We start from the raw sequence: 18,681 nt of genomic DNA, 5'->3' as shown, positions 1-18,681 counted from the left end.
ATTGGTATAAGGATTTGACTAAAGACACAATATGTGTTAAAATATTGTTTCAATATGTATAAAAATTACTTAAGATATAATGTATTGCGGAGGATATTTGCATTGTCTACAGAAACAAGGATGTCTTAGTTTTGTACCAAGCTACACAATGTGAACTAGGTATTCAATTTATACCTGCAAATGGTGTATCTAACTAGTTGGAAATATCTAGAAAAGACAGAATAGACAATACGTTTTAGATTCCACCCCGTTTTTCTTTGCAGTGTTAAAGAAATAAGTTTGTTTTCCCTTATTTGGGCTTTTTCAGATCCTTGACAGTCACTGCCCTGTAATTTAAGCTGAATCTCTGTTCCAGTGCATATCAATGAAATAAATCACTCATTATGAGCCCTCTGCAGAACTTGATGATGAGCTGAGAAGGTACCTGAGCTCATTCTTTCAGGTGGATTGGAGCAGGGAGCCTACCCTGTTTGTAGCACTGTGGATCTTGGAGAACCGTTTTACTTTTTTCCTTCAATGTGAATTTAATTTTCTTTCAGAATGTGATTTGCTGATAATCAAACTGCCATTTAAGGAAAACTGTATGATAAATTGCTTTCTCTTTTTTTTTTGGTAAGTCAGTATACTCATCTATTGAACCTTTTGGACTTGTGGTTTGCGTATGGATAAGTAAATCTGCACAAAATGTTCTGCATTCTAATAGTAGTGAGAAGTAAAATTTAATTTGTGGCATTCCTGCAGTCATGATGCATCTTTAAACATCTTGCTTAATAAAAAATATTATTGGCATGCATACTTCCTTTCAAACCCATCGTGCAAAGATTTAACGGAGAAACGCAGGCATGCTTAGACAGAAACAATGAAAATAGGTTGTTTGGATTAATGGACATCAAAATGAATTAGTGGTGTCCCATTGCACGTTTCGCCTGGTAAACATGGCACATTTTACGGTGCATTTGCGGCTTATTAGCATTGTGGGTAAACAGGTTTTGTAGGTAGTGAATCAGAAAGCGGAGGAGCCTAAAAGAAGCTCAGACAGAATGAGCTGTGACTCATGGGAGCTGTGCTAGCCATAAACCTCACAACATCTCAGACATTATTGGTACAGCAGAGCACTGCTGCATGTGGGCATGCATGTGTCTATTTTGCATTTCGGTTGTATATTTAGTCAGGCAGATCTTGGTCAGTGGGTTTTAAAATCCTTAAAGAATGACACCTATAGTGTAAACTGAAATGGTTTATAAAAATTGTCTGACTTGAAGCTAATTTACTTCTAACGCTGTGGTGTAAGGGCGAGAGTAATGGAATCCATTATGTAATTAGTCTTTTTATGGCAGTTTTGTTCATTAAAATATGTTTCTGGGTTTTTTTTTTCACTTGTTGCCAATTTGAATGTCTTTTTAGAGAAACCTGAATGGTGACTCATGGGTTTTATTAGCTGTGAAGCCAGCTGTTTCACCTTCTCTTTGGTTTTGATGCACAGAAAGATTTAACGTGTTGCCATGAGGTTCTTTATATTTGACCAGCAACCGACAGATGTCTTCTACATTCTGCCTCAGCAGCCCCGAAAGACCTTGCCGTTGGGATTTCCCACAATGCTTGTAGTCAGAGGGAGACGTCCTCTCAGCATGAGCGAGGCAGGAATGCGGCTGGAGTGTGGGAGCGACCGAGTGGGGAGGGGGTCATGGACCAGAGAGCACCGTTAAGGGTAGAGAGGATAGACCAGGGTCTCTGCAGAGGGCAGCAGAGTTTCCCTTTATTTTTGATGATTATTTATTTTTTGTTTGAAACCAGCCAAAGCAACTATAGGAAAAGCTCTATAGAAGAAGGTATTTTATATGGGCACCTGTTTTTCTTTTCTTTTTTTCTTCTTTTTTTTGCATCGCCACATCTGCTTATCTCAGTGGAAAATTTTCCCTTCACCCTAATGAGCCTTTTAACAGGAGACCCTCCTGGTTCCAGCATCTATAACTTGTAGAAGACGTTAAGTAATCATGAAGGACATTTCACTTAAAATCCAGAAAGATTCATCTGGTCTCAAAGGGACCCACGAATGACTTGGTCTTATTAAACCCAAAGAACAGCAGCTCAGAGATAATTGGCAGCTTGACTCACCAGCTGCTAACAAGCAACTTTTACATATTTGATGTCTTGTTGTTTTTTTGTTTTTTTTAAAGAAGCACCACTGACCAAATTATTACTGACTGACTGAAGTAATACTCAGACTTAAGCTGGTTATCTTCAAACATCCTTTAAATGAGACGTAGAATAAGAATGAGTGCCTGGAGTTTTCTCCACCTGTAGGGACCAAATTTTACTGTGCACTGCAGTTCAGCTGACTGAAAGAAGGGTGATGGACCGAAACCATCTCTGCTTGCCAACGAGATGAATGTCCACACCAAAGAAACACTGCACAGCTTCCCAGAACCTGGTATTATTGAATAATTATATAAATAACAAGATATGACAGTTCTGCATATTAACTTGAAAACTGCTGATATTCTATGGTTTATCCTATAGTTTTGCACAGTTTATGTATCAAATTATCCATTAATATGAAAAAGACAGAATTAACAAATGTATGTTTTATTATAGGAGAATTATGAATAATAGTTGCTTTTATTTTAAATTAATTCAAATAGATCATGTTATGCATTCTAGGAATGTCCTGATACAACTTTTTAATTTACATTACTACAAATTACAGCTTAGAGTATATACCGAATACCAATATATACCCAATTCGATATCGGCATGAATCAAACATACCTTTTTTTTTTTTTTTTTTACTAATTTTGTCGTGTGGAACGAAACGTTTTGGTCAAGTTAAATTATTAATCAGACAACAATAGTCAAGAGCAACAGATATCAAAACTTTTTTGTTGACATTAGACTGTGGCATCCCTAATACATTCAAGTTTTTGTGTAAATGTTTTTTTTTTTTTTTTTTTTTGTTTTTTTTAAGAGGTGTTTCACTTCTGTTTATACCACACCCGGATGACCAGCTAAATTCGACACCATTGAACACAGCGTATGGATGTCATGCGTTTCCAGCTGCAGTAGGTTTTATTGCCAAATCCTGAATTATCCCTATTGGGTCACTACAGCTGCCTTAATAAACTGTGAACTTTCTGTCGGAGCTAAGCTTTTGTTCAGTTCTGCACACACCTGTAGTTAGCAATCGCTCTGCTTTTGGTCCGTCACATCAGACTCTTATTTCCCAACCTGCACAGCAAAGTGATTAAGCATCTTTATGCATTTCTCCATCCAGAAAACAAGCATCCAAAATGTCATCTTCTCTTACTCGTATGACAGCCCTGAATCAAAATACCACCGTATTTGTGGAAAAAGTATATATGATATATAGTCGCACAAAAGCAGCAGTATTTCTTCTACTGCCTTTAAACTACTAAAATAGGGATTACTGTTGTAATAATTTAATCTATGTTTTATTGTTATAACATGTTTTAAAGAGGAATGATATAGGAGAGTGATGTCAGATTAAGGAGTTTGCCCTGCAACCGAGGGTTGTTGGTTGAAGCCCTGGCTCTGGCTTTCAGTGTTGTTTTGTCCTTTGGCAAGACACTTCACCTGCATTGCCTATTGATGGTGGTCAAAGGAACTGGTGACACCCCTCCCGTAAGTGAGCCCCAGGGCAGCTGTGGCTACATTGTAGCGTGCCATCCTGTGTGTGCGTGACTGGGTGAATGATTGAATGTAATATAAAGCGTTTTGGTCAAGTTCTCTGACTTGGAAAAAGCGCCATACAAGCATACAGGCAATTTACCATAACTGAATAGACATCTGCTATAGTTTTCATGTCTTTCTTGTTCCTTTAAGCTATTTTGCTCTTTTCAATAAAACTGGGAGTAAAACCAACTGCTGTTAGCTGTATAAACAGTATTTGCTCTTCCTGGCAGTCAGCTCCATAACAGATACTGTTGTAATGAAAATGTAAAACCAGTCAGATTAGAGCGAAGGTGACTAGTTATATTTCAAACAGACAAGTTTTCTTTTTGGTGAGGGAAAAGTGTAGAAGCTTATTTTCAGACAGCTGACTGGACACATTCGGCGTCAGGGGGCAGGGGCCCACGACTCATCATCAGGACTTTATTTTGCCTCAAATTAAAAGGACTTTACTCAGTTGATACAAGTAGCATTAGCTTAGAGATCAGAGCTGTATGTATGTATTTTTTTAAATCTTGTGTAGTGTTATGTCTTCTTAAGCAGGACCTTTAGCTTCTATAAAAAAATGATCAGAGTTTATTTTTTACTGCACTGAAATACAGAGAAGACTTTCAACAAGACTGTTTCTTCATGGCACTAACCAGCTTAGCCAAAAATGTTAAATTACCAACAAAAAACAAAGACTTCTCAAATACTGTATGTACATATGTTGGATGTTTATGCTGACTGTTCTCTGATCAGTTATCATTAGATCTATTATTAAAACCAGAAACCATGTCCCAATCTGATATTGATGTGTCCGATTTCAGACAAAAATGAATAAAGGAATAAACCAACCCGCAACTAAAATCTTTGATATTAGCAAGCTGGTAGAAACACTCTGCTTCTTTATAAAATTTAAGTGAGACATTGGTTGATATGAAAACGGTTAAGTTGTTCTCATACTTATTGTTGTTGAGTATTATTCTCTGGTTGGGTAAAATCACTTGATCAAGGTTTTTTTTAATAAAATAAATAATAGAAGTTTGTATCGTTCATGTTGATATTGTGGGGCTGATCAGTGGCCCAGTGGGAAGCACGGCTGCCTTGCAGCAAGAAAGTTCTGCAAGGGATTGAGTTTGCATATTCTCCCTGAGCATGCGTGGGTTCTCTCCTGGTACTCCAGCTTATTCCCACAGTCCAAAAACATGACTGTTAGGTTAACTGGCTTCTCTGAATTCTGCTTAGGTGTGAGTGTGTGCGTGAATGGTTGTTTCTCTTGTTTGTCTCCGTGTTTCCTTGCGATGGACTGGCGACCTGTCCAGGGTGTACCCCACCTCTCGCCCGTAGACAGCTGGAGATAGGCACCAGTACCCCTCGCTAAGGGTGTGCAAAATAATCGTTATATCGATGCATCGCGATTACAATTTTTTTTATCTACTGCATCGATTCTTGCCTTCAAGAATAAAAAAAAAACAAAAAAACAAAAAAAACACAAATAAAATAAATGAATGGTTGGCGCACATCAGCCAAACCAAGTGGAATACAACTTCCAGTCCAGCAGATGTCACTGCGGATGTGTTGACGCCTGCTGCTTTGTGTCACAAGCATGTCCGGCTGCGGGATACTGCGGCGAGTCATATGAAATAAAACATGGAGGACACTATGAAAATTCGCCCCGTGGCTCCATCACATTTCAAGTCAGATGCTTGGATGCATTTAGGCTTTAAAAACAAAGAAGGTAAAAATGAAATTGATATGATGCAAGTAATTTGCAAAAGGGGAAATATACATTTAAATGTTTTCATTTCTTTGGTTTAAAGGACCACTGAGGCCATGTAAACGGCACTGATTATCCTTATTTTGTTATTTTAAGTTTGATGAAACCAGTAATAGTAATACTTGTGTCCAGTATTTGTTTTCATGGCAACACCTCCAAAAGTCATTTCAATAAATACAGCTATGTATGAATTCAGTTGCTTTCAGTTATGTATCAATTGAAGACACTATCCAGATCATACCCAGCCAGTTAGCCACTGGTAAGGGCTGAATCTTTTTCTTACAGTGTTCAGTGAAAATATCGCAATGCATCGCAATATTTCAAGTATCATGATGCATCGTGATAGAATCGCATCGTGGTATGTGAATTGTGATTCGAATCGAATCATGACTTCTTTGCCAATATCCACCCCTACCCCTCGCGACCCTAGCAGGGATAAGCGTGAAGGAAAAGGGGTCATATCAAATCAGTTTGATACTACTCTAAGCTACAATATTTGTATGGTATTGGAAATATAAGTTTATTTGTGCATCCCCGAAAACCAGAGCTTAACCAATCATTTCATTATTGAAATAAGAAAACCATTTAGTGGTCAATCAATTGTACACTGAAGAATAGACTAAAATACAGAACATTTTCTGTTAAAGGGAAGAAAAAAAAGAGCCCCAGAGCAAAAACTGACCAGAAAATGTATAAAAACGATAGATTTTGCGTTTAAGATGGAAAAAGCTTTCTGTTGTACACTAGTGTGTGAGGAGTTCTTGTTGCTGAGACGGAGGGCAGATGGGCAGAGATGGAGGTGGAGAGTGCGTTAGACGTAGAGCCAGGCAGCAGAGTGCCAGGCCTGCTGCTGGAGCTAGCCGCCGACATGGCACCCTGCCCAGCTTACGCTAGCAGATGTGTCACTAGTGACTCAGCTGTGTGTGTGAGTGTCCACGTCTGGGACACAGACACACACCCACTCTCTCTGTGAAGAGGGTCTTGTTTAATGACTCCCCACATCCCCCCACCCCTTTCCCTTCACTAAGAGCGGCAGCTCTGTGTCGCACCCTTTCCCGTCCTGTTTACATTGCCACCTCCATCCTTGTGACGGACACGGTGCGGCTTCTGTCAGCTCAGATATGACAGAGCGTGACAGTTTACACATGTCGCCTCCACAAGGATGGAGGGGCATCGTCTGCTGACCAGAGCATTAGATGGGATGAAGTGAGGATGAACAATGATGCTATGCCGGACTCCTTAGCGCAGCGGCTAGCGCTAAAGATTCAGTTCAGGGTCAAGGTGAAAGCTGGGTGGAGGCGGAAGGACCTGAACACGTATTGTTCTCAGGCTATTCAGTGTGGAGAGAATGCGGAAAAAGTTTGTGAGCTGATGGTAAATATTTGAATGACCTGGTTTCAGCAAAGACCGGAGACAGACAGGCCGTAGGATTTGGTAGTTGATTATCCGTCGTCTCAGAAGATCCATCAAGTAAAGTGTTGCAAGCTCTATCTTTAGAGACGGTCGACATTCCTCACATTCTGAGTGTACTCAGAGCAAATCATGACTGCTATACAGGGCGTGCCGTGTTAGAACGGTATTCTGGGGAAGTCGCATGTACAGGTGAGTGTCCTGAGTCAGCGGAGACTTTCTAACAGATGATGTTGTTCAGGGCATTGTGGAAGTCCTCAGTGTTTTGTTACTGCTTCCCTTTGTAATTGTGGGCAGTCTGAGAACTGATGTAGCTGGTGTTTTATTGAGCTCTTTTGGTTGTCAAAGCCAACAAAAAATGCTAATCTTCCTTAAGCTTTTACCTCCCATAGTCTACAGTTGAAATGGATCACATGACCCTTAATAAACATCCTCTACTTATCGAAGGCTGTGGAGTCTTTAAGGTTTGATCAGGAATCATAATCCCTTAAATTTAATTAAGACTCACCTAACAGGTGTTGAAATTCAACAGAAATAAGTTATTAATCCCTTTGTAGTAATATAGGTATTCTCATTATATTTAGTCTAATGAAACTATTCTTTAAAAAGCTTTGTAATAATTGGTTGGTAGCCTTCTGGCCTTGCAGTTAGAAGGTTCTTGGTTCAAATCTCAGCCTTAGGGTGATCCTATATGGAGTTTTTTTTTTGTTTCTCTCCATTCATGTGAGGGTTCTCTCTGGGTATTCTAACTTCCATCAGTGCAAAACGTGATTGTCAGTTTCATCCCTAAGTTAGAGTTATCCATCTTTTTTTTGTCTTTGTGGAAGTATATTGTTACTAGATATATGACACATAAAATTTAAGCAGAAAACATAAAAAAAATGAAAGGTTTAAGATAAAAAACTGGTGTGATAAATCTATCATATGTTTTTACTGTTGATGCTATCTAGAAACATTACAATATAGTGTTTAGCTTCTTGTCTCCTCATAGAGGTGCTACGGTACAGTTTTTTTTTCCTATACCAGCATCTATTTGCACCGTAAATATCTAACACTAGGAAAGAGTTTAAATGTGCTACTATTAATTAATATTGCCATCACAGTATTGATTCTGATTTCTTTTTAGAATATTTTTCAGTTTTATAATTACAACTTCCTCACTATTTTCTATCTCATGCCTGAAATTCAAGCTCTGCTTGCTAATGTACAGTATGTGCCATTCTAGATGGACTTGTGCTGTCTGTTATTACCACACCTATTATATGGTTTAATGATCAATGTTCTGAACCTGAAGAAAGGCAGCGTAAATGTTGTGATGATGGAAAAAAGAAATCTGGCCTAAATACGGTCAATATTATTACCGCGATATTCACCACTTGTATCGTATTGGAATACTTTCCTGATATTGTAAAGCCTTTTACTACTACTTTACTACTTTAATAATTATTTGGTCAAAGGCTTGGACTAAGTAACTCATCTATTCATGTATGACGGTAAACAGCCATATAGATAACTAACTTTGAGCCCCATAACAAAAAACTATCCTCCCAAAACTATTGTATTGAACAACCAAGGAATTAAATTAAATGATCTTGTTTGTAATTTATGAGCTGATAATTTAATGTATATATAAATTTTTTTTGCGTTAAATCATTAACTTTACTGGTTAACATAGAACCAGTAAAGCAGTAAAGTAGAAAAGTAATTTAATTGAACTATAGATATATTATATATAGTAAGTATATTACTTTTTACATTAAGTAAAGAACCATTTACGGGTTAACCCATTATAAATAGTCAATATAAAAGGTTTGCTGTTTTTTGGGTTGTTGATAAAATTGTATTCAGCTTGCTGGGATTTAAAGTTTTAGTTAGGAAAATTATATTAAATGGCTTAAATATTGGTACAAAATTTAATTTGTAATCTTAAAAAGGCTTAAATATAACTGAGACTTGTAGAAGATATAGTTATACGTTTTAAATTTTTTGAATAGCTTGAGCAAATAATATTACTCTGTAAATACTCCATTCTGGTATTAATGCTGTATAGACTGATGATTTGGTGGTACTTTTTTTCTCAACACAATCCTGAAAACTTCCTATATCCAGCAACTAAATATTTGGTATCTGTGTTTTTTTTTTTTTTACTATGAATTTTGTTCTTTCTAGCTATAAAAGTGCCACCAAACAAAGAAATGAAAGAATGGCTTACTTAAACAAAGTCAAAGAACATATTATATTGACACTTTTAATAGATTTATATACTTCTATTGGAAATCAGCACCATTAGCTTGGTGCTAACTCTATAGGCAGCCCCCCTGTATTTTATGATGGGAATATGACCCTCTGTCTTCAAGTCCTTCTACAGACTCCTTTCATTTCCAGTAATCTGGCAGATTTCATGGCATATGGAGGCTTAAGGTTTTAAAGAATGTAACAAAGAAGCAGCTTGACCTCCTGTCTTCAGCTAAAGCTAGAGTTCTTCCTTAGGCTCCTATTATTGCCTTAACAGTCTGACATAACTTCAAAAGCTGGAAGTAAAATAAAATGAAATCTTGCGGATGCAAACTTTAGGGTTGAAACTTTAGGAGGGAAAATCTTCGTCAACTATTTAGAATTATTTACTAGTATTTACTATATAGAATGTATTTAGATAACCATGTAAGTAATTCTTTGGCTGTGAGCTTAAAAGTCTGGAGAATAATTGGCCCAAACATGACCTGCAGTAACAGCACATTAGGGAGTCTGCGTCGATGGATAGTTTGGTGGCACAGTACCATATCACATAGTAAATTGCCTCTGTTATTGGTCCAATTGTTATATCCAATTTGATCTAAGTAGCATTTGAAAAGCGTTCACGAAAACTAGAAATTACCTCTCATAGAAAATGTATCTTTGCATTAATAATCTGGTAATTGGTTGATTATTTAAAAAGTCCACAATCCATATTTGCCGCTTTGCCATCTTGTTTCTCATCAAAACACGTCCACTCGAATACATAGTTTAAATAAATCGGATTTTAATTAAAGAAGCAAACAACATCTTAGATAAATTAGAAAACACACAATAAGTGATTAAAAAAATTGTGGTGATGTGTGGAAAGCTGTTAGCTGCTGCCGCCTCTCCACAACGCTGCTGATGGTCGAGCGTTTTGTGTGTTCTTGCAGAAAACTGCGAGGAGAGGTGGAAATAATGTGTCTTATATTGCCCTAACCAAATAATGGGCTGAAGCCGCTCTTGAGATGGAGGCTGAGCAGACGGAGAGCGGATAGGAGAGAAATCGAGCTAGAAAGAGAGAGCAATACTCTATTGTGACTGAACTGCACAATGGGATTTGCATAAATAAGGCTGAAACATCAGCAGGGCCTTTTTTTTTTTTTTTTTTTTGCTGCCAACAGCGTGGCTAAGATGAGGGGAAAAGAGATGATTTGTGTGTTTATACATGTGGGAGACTTTTTTCTCTCTCCTTATTTAGAAATGAAAGACAAGCTGGCAGCAAGGTCAGAGTTTCCTTCTTCTTTAATCCTTTAACTTACCTGTGGAGAAAACTGTTGGATACTACGCTGATGAAAAGCTTATTTCCTCCCTCTCATAAGGAGATTTGCTGACGTAGCTGGGAGTGGCTACCCTCTAACCAGAGTTTGATGACTGTTACATAAGCATAAAATAAATAAACCCCAAATCCCGTCCAACCATTTTCCATCTTCGTTTTCGTGTGGCCCTCCATATTTATAGGAAAAAAGCTCCTATGCGGAGCCTCATTATGTTGTTTTCCCATTACCCAGAGTGAACTGGAGCTGTTCCTCATGACAGACAGCTCAGTTTCTTTGACTGCAGAAAAAGTGAGATTGATCTCTGATTACTTGAATGTAGCTTTGTTGTCTTTGTGCTTGTAGAGTACACACCAGGTGCGTTCGTGTATTCCTCGTCACAGTCATGTCAGCAAGCTCTCCAATTAATGTCTCATTAGCAGTGAATTAGAGGGAACAGATGATTGACAGTTCATACTGTTTGGGCCTTGTTGAGGGCATACCCTAGCTTCAGACACATTTGGGTAAAATACATCTTAAGGGAACCGCTGGAGGGCAATCATACCTGTTGGGGCTTAATGGGCTGCAGCCTGTACCTCAGGTTGCTATAAGTGATGTCTTAAAGATTCAAAAATGTTTTTTCTGTAGATTCATTTTGGAGCTGATGTGAATGGCTTCAAGGCCTGCTGTATTTTAATGTTTTTGCAGTATAAAGACAATAGGGATAGATCAGCCAGAGGTTGAGTTAGCCTGGTGTGCTGGAAGGGACGTAAAGATTGGTTCTCTGTCATTCCTTAAACAGTTTCACTAGCTTAGTGTAGCGACCCGATGTGGAAACATAACCCCACCCAGACAGATTTTAAGAATTGCCTCATAAGTGGTCGGTAACAAGAGAAGGGAAGACTGGCTGGTCAGCTGACAGCTGCTGAGGTGAGCTGACTCTTAGAAACGCTGAACCTCTTTTTTTTTTTTTTACTAATTGGAATCCTAACAAACGGAGTCAATATTTGAGCTTAATGCTATAATTCAGTGTTAAAGCATCTTAAACGTTTCTTTTGGTCTTAGCGCATTATTTCAGTTTTAATTCAGTTTTTGCCACCGCCAGACCTTACCAAATTTGCTTTGAGCTGCACTGAATCATGGGAAATCACAGGCTACAGATACTCCTGATGGATACTTCAGATCGGCCCAACAAAGAACCTGTTTGTCAGGGAGTCCTGGGGAGATTTGTGGATTGGCACAGCCTTCTGCTAAGCGCTGGGATGTAATTGGTCTTTAGGTGATGCTCCCCCTGAATTGGGACACACCCAGTGAGTAAACTTTACCCCCAAGAAGCGCTTGACCTGTAACTTCCAGGTTTAACGACCCTGAAAGCAACTGGCATCACTGCACTGACACCAAATCCCAGCCTCCCTCTGCGTTTTAGTATTGGAGAGCAGACCACTTTGGAACAGCAGACTGAGTCCTGCTTCAGAGAACCAAAAATATGTCTGATTAGATAATGTCATATCTGTTTTGTTGCCTAAAAACAACTTTTAGCTTGGTTTGCTCTGGTGTTTAAATGAGCTCTGACTGCCGTAAATTGGCGCTCTGTTTGACTTGACTCATTCTATTAGGTTACATAGGTGGGTTTTTGTGAAGGGTAGCCCACATGGAACATCAATATGCAGCAAGTGTTGAATACTGACCTGAGAAAATGTTGAATTGATCTAAACTGAAGCTAATAATTGTGAGAAAGGTTGCAGAGTTGCTTTAACCCAGTCGGTTTCATTGAGCATAGTAATGCTGGTAATTACACCACAGATGGATCATTTGAGGTGGAAGAATTTTAACCCTTTCTGCACCAGAGGTTGAGGGAGTTTTTGTTGAGCCCAGTGGGTTGGAGCCTCACCAGTTTAAGCACTAACAGACGGTCAGAACCTCTGATCCCTGCAGCCTATCCAGACCATAATCATACTGGAAGTTTTCAAATCTGCAAACGCTCTGAGTAAAGTTACAACAAAAAAAAACAAGTACCCATCTTTGTTGATAAGACTAAAACACAAAGCTGTTTTTCAGAGGGACTTTCTATTGGGCTGATCGACAGAAAAGTATAAAAAAATAGTGAGCGGTGCTGCATGCTAAGAGGCAACTTTAAAAGGTAAAGTGAAGCTCTTGGTTCTGCTGCAGTGAATTAGTAAAACCTTTGGACAACATGAGCTACCTTCGATAGCTTGACAAACAGCCTGATGACAGGGTTCAGCCGGTCAAGATGTGCTTCAGTTCCACACCACGCAGCGCTGCGTTTAGCTGCGGTGCGAATAAACGCAGGAACATTTTAATCAGCTGACGGCTCACAGTGAGTCAGATGACAAACAGCGAAGCAAGGAAACAAACCAGTGCACCTCCCTGCATTCTTCTGTTTAGTTGGAAAGCCGTTGGAGGCTAATGTGTCTGATTTAAAAACACAGATTATGGTGGAGCCAGACTGACGCTGACAATTAGAGCTGAAAAAAAAGCTAGCTGTCCTGTTCCTCTAGTTAATCACTAAATAAGAAATTAGGCAAAATGACAAGAAAGAAAAATAAATTGTGCTGTTGCTGCATACTTTAGCATTAACCAGATACTTAGTTACACAGGTATAAATAAATTTAGTTTGGGCTAGATGCATGTTTGCTGTTGTTGTAGGAGGATTCTTTATTTGTCCCTCAGTAGTTAAATCTATTATATCATTAGAATATTGACAGGCAAATGGAAGCACACAGTAGGACATTAAAGATAAGCAAAATAAGTGTACGGTTAAATTAAAGGTAATTTACACTTGTTATTGTTAGTTATCTGGTCTACTGTTTTACCAAACGTTTCTCTGAAAGAACTAGATATATATGGAGAACTAAAAGTGACAGAATGAAAAAAATAAAAGCAAGAATATTGAAGTAGCCCAATAAATAATACACTTAAAATGTAAAATTAATGTAAAACTAGAATTATTTTTGTGGTTGCCTTAAAAATATTATCACAGTATAGTAAATGTTTTTTTTTGTGTGTGTCTATATTTTCCTCATTTTCTTTGCAGATGCATTTAATAACAGTAGAAAAGTACAAACCTAAGTCATTCTTGAATCCGTATAAATATATTTCTATAGAACAGTAAACCAGATTTGAGTCATTAGCTTATTTCTTTTGGTTGGACAACGTCTCTTAGGTTTGTTTTACCACAAGGAAAAGGTTTTACTTTAATGTCAAAGCTGTTTATTTTATTCTCCTGGTAGACTGCCAATTATGTGTGACATACGTTCTTTGATCTACATCTCAGCCAATAGGAAATGCTTGATGTTGTTTTTGGTTGATTGAAAGCATCTCAAGGCCTAGTCATCTGGTTTGAGAACTTAATTGTTTTATGTTTAATTTTTACTTGGCTTATTGTATCTAGTGAGGTAGAATTATATTGAACTTGAGGCTCCTGTGCTGTGCAATCCTAATAGTACATTAGAGATTCATTTCTCCTGAAATCCCTGCTTTACTCAGCTCTTTCCTTCATACCATCTTGTCCTGCTCTGGTATTATTGCATCTAAAAGCACGGAGCCTAAAGCAGCAGTTTTTAAGTGCAATATCCTCGGCCATTGATTATTTTAACAGTAACCTGTAAACAAATGCAAACTTCTTATATGTAAGCAGGTCAAAGTCGATATTTTATACTTAAATATCCAGGAAGCTACAAATTATTCCAAAGGATGAGATTAAAAAATGATTGAGTAGAAACCCTGAAGGTTAACTATTAACTAAGTCTGACAGGAAAAAGAGAGGCAATAAAATTATCAAGTCCATGCATGTTTTATTTTTTGTCTTTTACTGTTTGTGTAGATAACTAGTAAAGTTTCTTCCTTTATCTCAGTTTGATGCATTCATGATTTTAAAGATTATTCTGATTCACATTAAATTTCTGTAGCAGAACACGCAAGAGAAACTGGGAGTTTGGCTCGGCTTAGACTTCACTTCATCAGATAGGCGAGTTAGGTTTAAAATATCTTCCTTTAATGGGTCAATGTGTTTATACGACTTAAATTAACAATAGATTTATTTTAGTTGAAAATTTTTCCTCCTGTTTAGTGTTTGGTTTACATGTTGATCTCAGGATAATGATCTAATAATGTGACGCCCCTAAAAAGCTTAGAAAATGCTCGAAATAAGAAACAAAAAGCTTCAGTATTCACATTTATTTATCTGTAGGACACATATGTTGTAAAATACTTTTATTTTATTTATTTTTTCATATTTAATAAACCAGTGTAATACATGTGTCCTACAGACAACAGCACATAACCTAGTGGGGGCTCAAAATTACAAGATAAAATGTTCATTCATCAAAATTACTAATTGAGTGATACACAAATGTGAAAAGCAAAAAGTAATAGCCTTTAAAAATATAGATTTAGTTTATTTACAATGAATTTAAGTAGTGTCTAGAAATAATAAAATCATCAGTTAAAACAGTAATAGTAAAAATTCATTGATATGTTTTAATCCTCCTTTTGATTCGCTTTATCACAATTTTTAAAAGCCCATTTCCAGTTGCTCAGCTCAATTTACTCCATTGATGAGCATTTTTTCTTTCTAAAACTACAAGAAAGTTAATCAGAATCGATGAGTGAACTTTTCTTTGTCTCCAGCTCTCCTTATCTTTTTTTCCTCCCATTTTTGTGAAATCCTAGAGATACAGAATGTATAGCACAGGAGATAACAGGGCTAAACCATCATAGAAAAACACAGGATTGCAACATTATTGTTGGCTTTCAGTGGTAATAAATCCAAATTTTTAGCAATCTTTTTTCCCCCTCCATCATATCTTTTTATCCATCTTGATCAATATTTTCTCTATTAGGTTTGGAATTCAAAGGGACTGATATTCCCCCCAGCTTTCTAAATGTATCATCTACATGCAAAGTGTGAATACATACCACAATATAATACTAAACTAATATCAAAAAATATAATCATGTCTAATAGTTGCAAATAACTGTAAGAAGAGCAATAATTGTTGCTAGTAAATTCCCAGTGTTATGAACTTAATGTTCATATACTGATGTAATATTTAACCAGTTGGACAGTCTAGCAGCAGATGCAGAAAGCAAATGGCATAGCTCAAAATGCTAAAGGTCATGGATTGACGGAGTCATGGATGAAAATAGGCACATAATCGTTCCTGATTTACTGTCAGTGCATGATTTCCTAATGTTGTGAAGCCCTGCTTGGGCTGTAGTTTGCACACATTTGACTTTTGACTACTGATGATCCCAGTTTTATGTAGAGCGGCTGCAAGTGGCGTCCGGTTGCACTAAAGCTCGGTGACTTTGATTGCAGATCTGATTTTAATGATCAACTCTTTATGATCGGTCTGAACTTTAGACCTACAGGTTTTTTTTGTCTAGAGTCTAATCCCTGCCTTCATCAGAACAGCCTGTTGAATGTCTGAGCTTCTGAGAGTCACTTTTGAATGGAATTGGCATCATTACAGTAAAATGCCTTACATGATATTTTTGTAAATGCCAGCGGCTGAATTTAACACGTCTGAAACGTCCCACGGTTTCATTTGGATTTGGTTTCGCGGAAGCCGGCTTCTGTTTGTGTGCATCAGTGACCTGTGGAGCTAACGGTTGTAAATCTCCTCCTGTAGACCAGCTGAGAGCAGAGTGTTGCTGTCCAAGCAGGAGCTGCTGTGTTTGTCTGCACCCCCCACCCCCACTCTCAAACACTCCACACAGTCTGCCTCTCTCCAGGGGAACTCTGGAGCCAGTTACAATGTTGAGTGTTTTTGGAAGAGCTCCTGGATATTTGCAGGATGACAATGTAATCTAACTGCCTGGCCTGGCTCCTTTTTTAACAGGATTGTGGTTCTGGTCGTACATGCAGTGGTTGGGGTGGAATGGATCGCAGAACTGACCGTTTCACTCCTCTGGACTAAATTCATGTTGGATCGAGGGACTGATGTTGGTGTTTTGAATATCAAAAGTAACGTATGAATGTAATGTAGGAATATTACAGGGTTTCCAGTTTAATAGTTGTTATTGTTCAAATGTCTTTGTAATTTTTACATTCTTGCTGTGCTTTTCCGTTGTAGGCATCCATAGAAATCTAAATCAATAAAACCAAACCATAACTTAAGAAGATGGAAAGAAAGAGGGTCCTTTGGATTTAACAACTAATTGTTAGACTTATCTAGAGGAGTTAAAGCGGTATGAATAGAGCTGTTGCTGTAGTACCAATGCTGAGCTCACACTAAATACTCGCATCAACCACGGTGTAGGTTGTGTTGATGCGGTAACAGCTGAGAGATATGTTGTAAGATATTTTGTATCTTGGCAGCATGTTCTCAATTCTTTAAAACCCGAACTTAAGACTGTTCCACATGTTTTGAAGAAGGATTTTCTTTTATATTTTAACTTTAATAGTTGTTAACAACCTAAACAAAATCGAGAATGTGCGATCACCCTCAGCTATGTCAAATGTAGTATATTGACTATTTGACAAATGTTATACAGTAAAATATTGACAGAAGAGGAAAAAACTCCAGGTTTATCAAAGGAAAATATTGTAAATAATAGTGATTTGAAAAATAAGAACATTGGTCGCTTGCAGGCAGCTATGGACCTGAGTGAAAGACGGATTTATTTGGGAGTAAGAATTTATTTTTTTACTTTGGAGCTTTTGGAAAAATCAAGTTATCGTGCAAATGCTGAATAAAACTCTGTTTATTCCTTCATTACGTTGCCTCCATCATTGATCTTCTGCAGTAGTGTTGTAGCTACCTCAGTGAGCGGTTAAAATGATGATCATGTAGGAGCTAATGAAACTTGGAACATTGTTTCTTCACTTTGCAAACATACCATAAAGTCCTTTGCAATATATTAACATTGGACACAGATTTGCTGTCATGACTTACGGTTATATTTAAATGAAAATATTCCCATTAGACTCATATGTGGGATTAAAAGTAGTTTTTAAAATAGGCTTAAAGAGGAATTCATTTTCATTAAGCTTACATTTAAACATTGTTTTTATTAAAATGATATAATGTTCTAATCTTAAATGTTATGTTGGCATCAATTGGAAAAGTCATTATAATTAACAGAAATAAAAGCCTGTGTGTAATTAATCCATATAATGTGTTTAACCTAGTGGAAGGCGTTCCTAAAAGAAGGGAACTTTCATATAATATAACTAAAGTAATAGTTTATTGACTATGAATGTGTTATCTATATTTTTTGTAAGGCTTAAATTAAGATTTTGTTTCGAGTTAGTTTTTATGCACTAAATAAATGCAATACCTCGGCTGATTTCCATTTAGCTTTGCGTATACATTTTTTAAGCTAAGCGTACCTTTTGTAAACAGCTGAACTAAAAACACTCCAATCTTGAGTTGACAAGCTAAAAAAGTTTGAAATCTCTGAAGCGCTAAGCTAACATTAATCTCACATGCAGAAGAGTTGCTTAGAAGTAGTTTTGGCTAAAGCTACTTCCCATATGAATTTGTGTTGTATGCTCAGTTTAAGAATATTTAGTACTTTAATTTGAATGACCTAAAGTTTGAATGCCTGATGATCCAGCTGCTTCTCTTCCTAACTGTTGGGGGCATCAGAGCAGAGCAGGTCACATAATGCCTAAAGCTTTAAGGCTGCAGCAGCCATTACAGTCTGTTACTGGAAACATCACTGTAAAGGCTAAATTGGTTGCACTGTAATAGCTGGACAGTGTGTCAAGACAGCATGTAACCTTGTCATTACTACTCGACTTAACAAATCAATTACAACCTGCCTGATGGAAACACATTCTGAAAACATCTCCATGTTTCTCAGATGTGCGGTCCATGCTAGCTTCCAGCCTCTACTTCCTGTTAAAGCCTTTTCAATCCGCTCAAAACCTGTGGATTGAAACACGGCTAATTTGGATTTTTTTTCACACTGTATTTTCATTAAAAAGTTTCCTCAAAGTCAACAGATTGAACCGTTCTTCATTAAGCAATGCATAACTGTTTTGTAATAAACCTGGTTTATTTTTGCTGTTAGCTGATTCAAAGAGGGATAAGGATAGTTATTTTTACCTCTAATCTAGTTAATACCTACTTTAGTCTTATCAAATATAAACATATTTTTAACTTTTTCCTCATCCTGTAGACAACATTAGCTGTTTTTTGTTTTTTGTTTTTTTTTTAATGGACACCCAGAATTTATGCAAGTATCTTTGAGCTTGAACTTACTCAAAAAAAAAACAACCTTCCAGTTTCTAGTGTTGCAGTTATAGTCAAGTGATTTCATGTT

At 37.3% G+C, this 18,681-nt stretch overlaps 1 protein-coding gene across 1 annotated transcript in view; it reads left to right on the top strand.

The window, feature by feature from the left end:
• bcl9 (BCL9 transcription coactivator) overlaps positions 1-18,681 on the top strand; it is a 44,733-nt gene that overhangs the window by 14,519 nt on the left and 11,533 nt on the right. The gene's annotated exons all lie outside the window — the stretch shown is intronic.

This window comes from Cyprinodon tularosa, unplaced genomic scaffold (assembly GCF_016077235.1).
Source record: "Cyprinodon tularosa strain WSP-4 unplaced genomic scaffold, ASM1607723v1 ctg590, whole genome shotgun sequence".
Lineage (NCBI taxonomy): Eukaryota > Metazoa > Chordata > Actinopteri > Cyprinodontiformes > Cyprinodontidae > Cyprinodon > Cyprinodon tularosa.
The sequence above is the reverse complement of the archived record's forward strand: the minus strand, read 5'-3'. Positions and strand labels throughout refer to the sequence as shown.